The following is a 10000-nucleotide window of genomic DNA, read 5'->3' as shown; positions in this document are numbered from 1 at the left end:
TATAAATAGAACAATGAGAAATAGTAAAACAAACTAAACACAACATGTTTATTTTAACAATATTTTTTATTTAGTTTAATCACTTAATAAACTTTACTTCTAATTATCATAGTATTTAATATAGAATATAGTTAACAATCTTTTAAACAAAGTCTTAAATAAAGTTACAGGGAGTAATTGTAATTAAAACACCAAAAAAATAGGTTTTAATAAAAAAAATACTTACATCAAGTTAAAACTTTATAAGGATTAATTTTAAAATATCAAATTGATTGTAAATCAAGTGCAAATAGGTTTTTTAAACAAACCGAAGGGTTTATAAAGGCTTGTAAACGCTCTCAAACGCCTACGACCATACCACACTGAGCACACCCCATCTCGTCCGATCTGGGAAGTTAAGCAGTGTCGGGCGTGGTTAGTACTTAGATGGGTGACCGCTTGGGAATACCACGTGCCGTAGGCTTTTGCTTTTTGAATTCATCTTTTTTGTACTATTTTTCTTTCTGACCTATTTATACTTATTACTCGTTTATTTACATTTCTTTAACGCTTAAAAGAAAAGTAAATTCTAGTTATTAGCAAATAAAAACTCAAGCCAATCAGATAACGTTATTTGCTGTTTAAACCAATTAGAGCGCTAAAAAAGTGGTTTGACCAGTTTGAGATATCGAAAAAATAATGGCACCATCTTGTAGAGTACAATTTTCTGAGTTGAAATTAATACAATTAGTCTTTTATACTAAAACTTTAAAGTTTTTTTGTCCAAAAACAAATAAAAGCGTGGCTACTTGAAAAATCAAACGAAAATAAATTTTGCACTTTTGTATTGTGAGTCATAATAAGTTATTTACTGTTACCAACAGATACTAGCAAAAGCTTTTTAAAGTTTTGTATTAACTTAATGTATTTGTAATTACTTTTACTTAATAGAAACTATTGAATTACGTTTACTTAGTTTACTTTTGTATGTGTATTAAATATATAGCAATTTTGTTTGAACTTAAATAAGGACTATTAAACTATTAAAAGAAAACTATCAAAGTTTACTAACTCAAAAGCTAAATCTTAGTTTTATTGTTATAAACATTTATGTTGTAATTTACTAATAACTAAATGAGTTTATTTCAAACAAAAAGAATTAAATAATGTTATGTTATGTCAAGCCTACTATATGAGGTATATAGGTATATAAGGTATACAAGCTTATGTTTGAAAATTATAATAATAAAAATAAAAATAAATATTTAGTTGGTAAAATTTGTATGTTTTAATATGCTTTGAAATTAGAGTTAGTATAGAAGTTTTTTTTTAAATATAATAAATATAAATTTAGTAACTGTTAGTTTTATACTTTAATAAAAGAAATATGGTTAACAAGTAAGTTAAAAATGAAAGAAGCATAAAAAAACACACTAATTAACTGCTTATTCAATAGTTTGATTATTTAATTATTTTTCTGTTATATAGTTTAATCGTATTGTATAAAAAATACAGAGGTTTAAAGTAAGTTTGAATAAAAATAAAACAAAACATATAAAATAAGCATTAGTTCAAATACATAGTTTTTTTTTTCTAAGAAAATTTAATTCTTTAATAATAAGTAGTAATTTAAATAAAAAATAATACAAATAAAGTTGTACAATATATATACAATAGTTTGTCAAACTAGGCAAACACTACTAGGCAAAAAACAAACTAGGCAAAAAACCTACAAAGTAGGCCACCACTACAATCCAATGTTCCAACTGGAAATTCAATGAGATCGTTACTGTACTTGTGATGAACGTTGATAATCCCCAAGATTGTAAGTCGAAGGCCTTACCCAACCTAACCAGCGCACTGGTTTTCTTACAACTGAATTAATCAACATTTAATATTGAATATAATCATTATTGATAGATAGAGGAATGTTGACAATCAACAACAGATTGTAGGTCAAAGGCATTACTCGACCCAAGTACCCACAACCTAGATTGAACAACATTTATTAGATAGATTTGTTTATTGATAGATAGAGGAATATTGTCAATCCACAACAGATTGTAAGTCAAAGGCATTACTCGACCCAAGTACCCACAACCTAGATTGAACAACATTTGTTAGATAGATTAGTTAGATAGATAAATAGTACAGTATAATCTCAAAGAATTTGAAGCCCGAACATTGAACGATAGTGGTGTTTCGTGACGACTAGCGGGATTCGATCTCTCAACCTTCTGCTTATGAGTCAGCTGATAAGACCACTGACCCACCGCGCCACGACAAAGATAAAGAAATATTTTGCTATATAAATAGGTTGATTTTTCAGTGAACTTCAAGTGTCAATTTTTCAGTGTCAATTACAGTGAACTTCAAGTAAGATATACAACAGTATATATATTTCCGAGTCTGACTTTGAGTACTTTTTATATATTATTAACAAGATTTTTTAGGAGTAATATCTGTTTAGTTCTTTAATATATCTTTAAAATAATAATATTTTTTAAGGTGTTTAAAACTTTTAGAAGCTGTATGTAATGTCTTTTAGTTTAATAGTTCTTTAAATTAGTAAAAAAAAAATAAGCATGGTTGAGTTATCAAATTAAACAAAATAGAACGTCAAGTATTTAATTACTAAAATTAATTTAATTAAAAAAAAATCTCAGGTAATCTAAAATGTCAGGAATTATTTAAAAATAAATATAAATTTAAAACTTATTATATTGAAAAGATTGATGAATAATACTCTTGAATGTATGAAATGTTTGTATTTGTAATGCAATAACATAAATGGATAGATCAATGACAAATTGTAAACATATTGTATTATTTTATTTTACGATTTTATTTTATTTATTTAATAATTCAATAAACTTTACTTCTACTTGTCCTGGTCTTAGGTAATTTATAGATAACAATAATTTAAACAAACACTTTTGTACAGTTACAATACAGTTTTAGTACAGTTTGGGAGTAACTGTTGATTAAAAAAACAAAAAAAAAGTTAATTCAGGTTAAAATTTTATAAGGAATAATTTTAAAATATCAAATCGATTGTAAATCAAGTGCAAATAGGTTTTTTAAACAAACCGAAGGGTTTATAAAGGCTTGTAAACGCTTTCAAACGCCTACGACCATACCACACTGAGCACACCCCATCTCGTCCGATCTGGGAAGTTAAGCAGTGTCGGGCGTGGTTAGTACTTAGATGGGTGACCGCTTGGGAATACCACGTGCCGTAGGCTTTTGCTTTTTGAATTCATCTTTTTTGTACTATTTTTCTTTCTGACCTATTTATACTTATTACTCGTTTATTTACATTTCTTTAACGCTTAAAAGAAAAGTAAATTCTAGTTATTAGCAAATAAAAACTCAAGCCAATCAGATAACGTTATTTGCTGTTTAAACCAATTAGAGCGCTAAAAAAGTGGTTTGACCAGTTTGAGATATCGAAAAAATAATGGCACCATCTTGTAGAGTACAATTTTCTGAGTTAAAATTAATACAATTAGTCTTTTATACTAAAACTTTAAAGTCTTTTTGTCCACAAACAAATAAAAGCGTGGCTACTTGAAAAATCAAACGAAAATAAATTTTGCACTTTTGTATTGTGAGTCATAATAAGTTATTTACTGTTACCAACAGATACTAGCAAAAGCTTTTTAAAGTTTTGTATTAACTTAATGTATTTGTACTTAGTTTAAATTAATAGAGTTTATTTGGTTTACTTTATTATGTGTATTGAATGTGCTAGTATCTAAAAATAAATACAACTAAAACAAAACAAACAAGGAGAGTACTTGAATAGAACCAACACAATTTACAGACCAGTTGTGTACTAAATTTAAAGAAATTCTGAATAGTGAATATGCAATTATTATTATAAGTTCAAAATTCACTTTAATTTAAATTAATGTATTTTGTAAATTGGTTTTATTTAATAGATAGTAGTGAATTACTTTATTTAATTTACTTTAGTATGTGTTGTATAACTTAATTTAAACCAGAAGCAAAACGGGATTATACTTTCAATAAACTACACAATTTACAGACCAGTTGTGTACTAAATAAAAAGCTATTGTGAATAGTGAATATGCAATTATTATTATAAGTTTATAAGTTCACAGTTTACAAAAGCTTTACAATTTAGTTATTATTTTGTTCATATTTGCATATCTAATTTATGAAAAGTTAGTGTTATGTGTTTTGGCTTTTTAATTTCTTTATTTGTACAACTGTTAGTTTTATATTCTAAAGAAACATTTTTAAATAAATATGTTTAACAAGTAACTTAAAAATAGAAGAAATATATTGTATATATTGAACTATTTATATTTATTCTAGCTATTTGCTTAGTGTATTTATTAATGTGATTATTTTATTTTGTTGTTTGTCTTATAGTTTAATCGTATTGTGTTGAAATATATATAACAAATACAGAGGTTTAAAGTAAGTTTAAATGAAAATAAAATAAGACATATAGTTGAAATATAAGTTTAAAAAAATATTTTTTTTTATTTCTTTGTTTGTTTGATTGTTTGTTTATTATATAATCGCGACGTTTCATTTTATTACTTTTAAGCATACTAAATATAATAATAGGTATAGTTAGAGGAAAAATTCAATTAGTTTCTAATGTAATAAAAAAGTTTATTTCCACAAATAAATAAATACCTGAAAAATCAAATGAAAAATAAATTTCGCACTCTTGTATTGTGAGTCATAATAGGTTATTTACTGTTACCAACAGATACAAGCGAAGGCTTTTTAAAGTTCTTGTATTTGTATTGTTATTTGTACTTAGTTTTATTAAAATGACAGTATTGATGGTTACGTTTATTAAGTATGTTTATTTAACGTTATGTAACTCAAGTAAAACCAGAAGCAAATAAGGAGACTACTTTCAATAAACTACACAATTTACATACCAATTGTATACTAAACTTAAAGCTATTCTATTCTATTTTATTCTTGATAGTTATTTTAAAGTTATTAAATTATACAAATGTATTTTGTAAAGTAGTTTTATAAAGTTACTATAGTTTATTTAACTTACTATAGTATGTGTTATATAACTTTAATTAAACTAGAAGCAAAAAGGGAGACTACTTTAAATAAACTACACAATTTATTGTTATATATAACTCTAATAAAACCAGAAGCAAAAAGGGAGACTACTTTAAATGAACTACACAAATTAAAATTATATTATTATTTATAAATCAATCGTGTTGTGTTTCAAAATAAATTTTTCAAATAATGTTTTACAAGTATTTATCAGTTATTTAGTTTTCTTTTTATAGTTTAGCCGTATTGTTTTATTTATTTGTTATTATCTTTATTTAATTGTTTGCTTATTATATTTATCGCCATGTGCTTAAAAAATAAAACAACTATATAGATTTAAAAAGTAAGTTTAAATAAAAATAAAATGAAACATATAAAATAAGTTTATGATTTTTTTTTCATTATTATTATTTTTATTTCATTGTTTGTTTATTATATCTATCGCGATGTGCTTAAAAAATAAAACAACTATAAAGGTTTAAAAAGTAATTTTAAATAAAGATAAAATGAAACATATAAAATAAGCTTATGTTTGATTTTTTATTTTATTTTTATTTAATTGTTTGCTTATTATATTTATCGCGATGTGCTTAAAAGAATAGAACAAATACAAAGGTTTAAGTTGTAAGTTTTAAATAAAATAAAATGAAACATACAAAATAAGCTTATGATTTATTATTATTATTATTATTATTATTATTTTTATTTCATTGTTTGTTTATTATATCTATCGCGATGTGCTTAAAAAATAAAACAATTATAAAGGTTTAAAAGGAAGTTTAAATAAAGATAAAATGAAACATATAAAATAAGCTTTTGTTTGATTTTTTTATTTTATTTTTATTTATTTTTATTTAATTGTTTGTTTATTATATTTATCGCGATCTGCTTAAAAAAATAAAACGAGTATTAAGGTTTGAAAGGTAAGTTTAAATAAAAATAAAATGAAACATATAAAATAAGCATATGTTTTTTTTTTTTTTTTTATTATTATTATTATTTTCATTCAATTTTTTGTTTATTATATTTATCGCAATGTGCTTAAAACGATAAAACAAGTATAAAGATTTAAAAAGTAAGTTTAAATAAAAAATAATACAAATAAAGTTTATTTATAATAAACAAACATATTTAAAACATTAAAAAAAGTAGTTTATATATATTATTTTTTATTTATTTCTTTTAAACATATTAAATAAAGTATAAAAAAAGTATTAAAACATTTAAACGTAGCATAAATAAGCTTAAAACATTAAAATAATTGAAAAGAAACAAACAAATTGAAAAAAATCGGCAAAAAAAGTTCAACAGCAACATTTGAGCATCATACACGTATGCATTACTTTACACTAGTGAGAGAGACGTGTTTGTGCGTTCGGTCGACTTGGCGAGAAAGCGGGCTTAAAGCATTACTGTTTAGCACCCGAGGCGCGGCTATTGCAGCGGCGGCGAACGTGCTATGTAAACGCATTGGAGCAGCGTATGAAAAACTACAAGCGTCCAGCGGCGGTAGGCTTATAGCTTTGCGAAGTCGTCGAGACGAGTAGCCGACGCAGGCAGGCACGGCTCGAGGCGGGTAACTGCAGCAGACAGATGGCGTGTTGCTGCTGACGAGTTAACCGGCAGAAGGCAAACGGTTGGTCGGGAGAAAGAACAGTCAGTTGTATAGCTGCATGCTGCAGTCGACGCGGGCTGGCGCTTTAAACAGCAAAAGGCCGGCGCCGACTTTCAGTAACGTTCGCAAGGCTTTTAAGCCGAGTGATAGAAAAGGTCTGTATTTATACAGTAAAAACGCTCAGTCGAGCAACGGGTTTAAACGCCCTCGGATAGTTATCTGGTTGATCCTGCCAGTAGTCATATGCTTGTCTCAAAGATTAAGCCATGCAAGTGTAAGTACGAGCTCACGTACAGTGAAACTGCGAATGGCTCATTAAATCAGTTATGGTTCATTTGATTGTACGCTTTTACATGGATAACTGTGGCAATTCTAGAGCTAATACATGCGTAAAGCGCCGAACTGACGTGAGGCGCGCATTTATCAGACCAAAACTAACCGGCTTTCGGGTCGTTACAATGGTGACTCTGGATAAGCTTGCGGATCGCACGGCCTAGTGCTGGCGACATCTCATTAAAGCAACTGCCCTATCAACTATCGTCGGTACGGTATCGGCCTACCGAGGTTGTAACGGGTGACGGAGAATCAGGGTTCGATTCCGGAGAGGGAGCCTGAGAAACGGCTACCACATCCAAGGAAGGCAGCAGGCGCGCAAATTACCCATTCCCGGCTCGGGGAGGTAGTGACGAAAAATAACAATGCAGACCTCGTACGAGGTCCTGCAATTGGAATGAGTACACTTTAAACTTTTTAACGAGTATCCATTGGAGGGCAAGTCTGGTGCCAGCAGCCGCGGTAATTCCAGCTCCAAAAGTGTATATTTAAGTTGTTGCGGTTGAAAAGCTCGTAGTTGGATATAGGGACGGCGAGGTTGGTCGGTCGAAAGGCTAGCACTGGCCTCGTTGTTCTTGTTGGTCGGTGCCTTCGCGGTGCTCTTAACTGAGTGTTGCGGTGGTCCGGCAAGTTTACCTTGAAAAAATTAGAGTGTTCAAAGCAGGCTTTACGCTTGTATAATGTTGCATGGAATAATGGAATAGGACCTCGGTTCTATTTTGTTGGTTTTCGGAGCACGAGGTAATGATTAATAGGAACGGACGGGGGCATCCGTACTGTGCCGTTAGAGGTGAAATTCTTGGATCGGCGCAAGACGAACGACTGCGAAAGCATTTGCCAAGAATGTTTTCTTTAATCAAGAGCGAAAGTCAGAGGTTCGAAGACGATCAGATACCGTCCTAGTTCTGACCTTAAACGATGCCGACTAGCGATCGGGCAGTGTCGAACTTAAGAACTGTCCGGCAGCTTCCGGGAAACCAAAGTCTTTGGGTTCCGGGGGAAGTATGGTTGCAAAGCTGAAACTTAAAGGAATTGACGGAAGGGCACCACCAGGAGTGGAGCCTGCGGCTTAATTTGACTCAACACGGGAAATCTCACCCGGCCCGGACACAGCGAGGATTGACAGATTGAGAGCTCTTTCTTGATTCTGTGGGTGGTGGTGCATGGCCGTTCTTAGTTGGTGGAGCGATTTGTCTGGTTAATTCCGATAACGAACGAGACTCTTACTTGCTAAATAGCTGCTCGACCCATTGGGTCGGAGACAACTTCTTAGAGGGACTAGTGGCGTTTAGCCACACGAGATTGAGCAATAACAGGTCTGTGATGCCCTTAGATGTTCGGGGCCGCACGCGCGCTACACTGACCGGATCATCGTGTGTTCCCTAGGCCGAAAGGTCCGGGTAATCCGTTGAACCCCGGTCGTGCTAGGGATAGGGACTTGCAATTGTTTCCCTTGAACGAGGAATTCCCAGTAAGCGCGAGTCATTAGCTTGCGTTGATTACGTCCCTGCCCTTTGTACACACCGCCCGTCGCTACTACCGATTGAATGGTTTAGTGAGGTCCTCCGATTGAGCCTGGTACGTGCGGCAACGCACTCGCCGGTGTTCGAAAAGACGATCGAACTTGATCATTTAGAGGAAGTAAAAGTCGTAACAAGGTTTCCGTAGGTGAACCTGCGGAAGGATCATTAACGAATCGAAATTTGATTTCAAGCGACGTCTCTTCTTCGAAGGGACCGAGCCCTGTAACTGTTATAGTTCGGTCGCGTTGCTTCCTGACAGCGGGAGTAATAATTCAGCACGCAAGTGCTGGCGCGGCCGCTTCTTTTTGAACACGATTTTTTGGTTGCATTGAGATTGATTAACACGAGAGATCTCTTAGCGGTGGATCACTCGGCTCGAGCGTCGATGAAGGACGGAGCTAGCTCCGAGAAGTAATGTGAATTGCAGGACACATTGAGCATCGATATTCTGAACGCGTATTGCGGCCTCGGGTAATCCTGGGGCCACGTCCGTCTCAGGGTCTTTAACACACCGATCCTTTCATTAGTTTGAAAGTGCCTGCGACTCGTTTCTGTATTAAGGAGCGTGTCGTCAAAGACAGCTGGTCTGGCGATTTCACAGCTGAAGCGTGAGCAGCCTGCTGGCCTCGGGTGAGGTAGCAACGACGGTAGGTGCTCGAGAATAAGTTAAGTGACTTCAAAAGGCCGACGTACAAAGCGCATGTACTTTTATAGTACATCACTTTTGACCTGAGATCGGGCGGGACGACCCGCTGAACTTAAGCATATCACTAAGCGGAGGAAAAGAAACTAACAAGGATTCCCCTAGTAACGGCGAGTGAAGCGGGATAAGCCCAGCGCTAAATCCGAGCCTTTTTGGAGGGCGAGGAAATGTAGCGTATGGAATTCAGCATGCGGCGAACCAACGACTGCCCACGTTCTTCTGATCGAGGCCTTTTCCCAGAGCGGGTGTTAGGCCCTTGGCGGCGGTCGTAATTCGTCCTAGCGGTTTTCCCGGAGTCGGGTTGTTTGGAAATGCAGCCCTAAGCGGGTGGTAAACTCCATCTAAGGCTAAATACTGGCTCGAGACCGATAGCGAACAAGTACCGTGAGGGAAAGTTGAAAAGCACTTTGAAGAGAGAGTTAAAGAGTACGTGAAACCGCTTGGAGGCAAACGGAGGCGCCCATCGAGTCGCCGGACGTTTTCAGGCGCTGCGAGAGCTGTCCTACTGTTTGAGTGATCTTCGGAGACTCTTACGGTTGCGCTGGCGTCGCGGCGCTGCACTAGCGTTCGGCGAGGGCCGCGACCGGTTGCTGGGCTGACTTTGGTCGTTCGCAAGGTAGCTCTTCTTCGGAAGAGTGTTATAGGCGTTCGATTAGCTTCGGCTCGGCGACCGAGGAGAGATTCCGCGTCGGTCTTCGGACAGGCTGCGTGTTGATCGCTGGAATACGGCTTTGGAAACTGCTCGCAGTCTCTAGAGTTTGTACAAGGCCTTCTTCGCGT

General features: G+C 33.6%; 4 non-coding genes across 4 annotated transcripts; all 4 read left to right on the top strand.

The window, feature by feature from the left end:
• The first annotated feature begins 344 nt into the window (after positions 1–344).
• Positions 345–463, top strand: LOC145847871 (5S ribosomal RNA). Its single transcript, XR_014371572.1, has one exon. It is a non-coding gene; the product is annotated as a 5S ribosomal RNA (ribosomal RNA).
• Positions 464–3105: 2642 nt separating this feature from the next.
• LOC145847870 (5S ribosomal RNA) lies at positions 3106–3224 on the top strand. Its single transcript, XR_014371571.1, has one exon. It is a non-coding gene; the product is annotated as a 5S ribosomal RNA (ribosomal RNA).
• A 3653-nt stretch (positions 3225–6877) lies between these two features.
• On the top strand, positions 6878–8685 carry LOC145847865 (small subunit ribosomal RNA). Its single transcript, XR_014371567.1, has one exon. It is a non-coding gene; the product is annotated as a small subunit ribosomal RNA (ribosomal RNA).
• A 182-nt stretch (positions 8686–8867) lies between these two features.
• On the top strand, positions 8868–9020 carry LOC145847858 (5.8S ribosomal RNA). The gene has a single exon (XR_014371560.1). It is a non-coding gene; the product is annotated as a 5.8S ribosomal RNA (ribosomal RNA).
• The last annotated feature ends 980 nt before the right edge of the window (positions 9021–10000 follow it).

Source organism: Thalia democratica, unplaced genomic scaffold, assembly GCF_965202585.1.
Source record: "Thalia democratica unplaced genomic scaffold, ktThaDemo2.hap1.1 HAP1_SCAFFOLD_1134, whole genome shotgun sequence".
Classification (NCBI taxonomy): domain Eukaryota; kingdom Metazoa; phylum Chordata; class Thaliacea; order Salpida; family Salpidae; genus Thalia; species Thalia democratica.
Note: the sequence above shows the minus strand (reverse complement) of the source record. Positions and strands in the feature narration are given on the sequence as shown.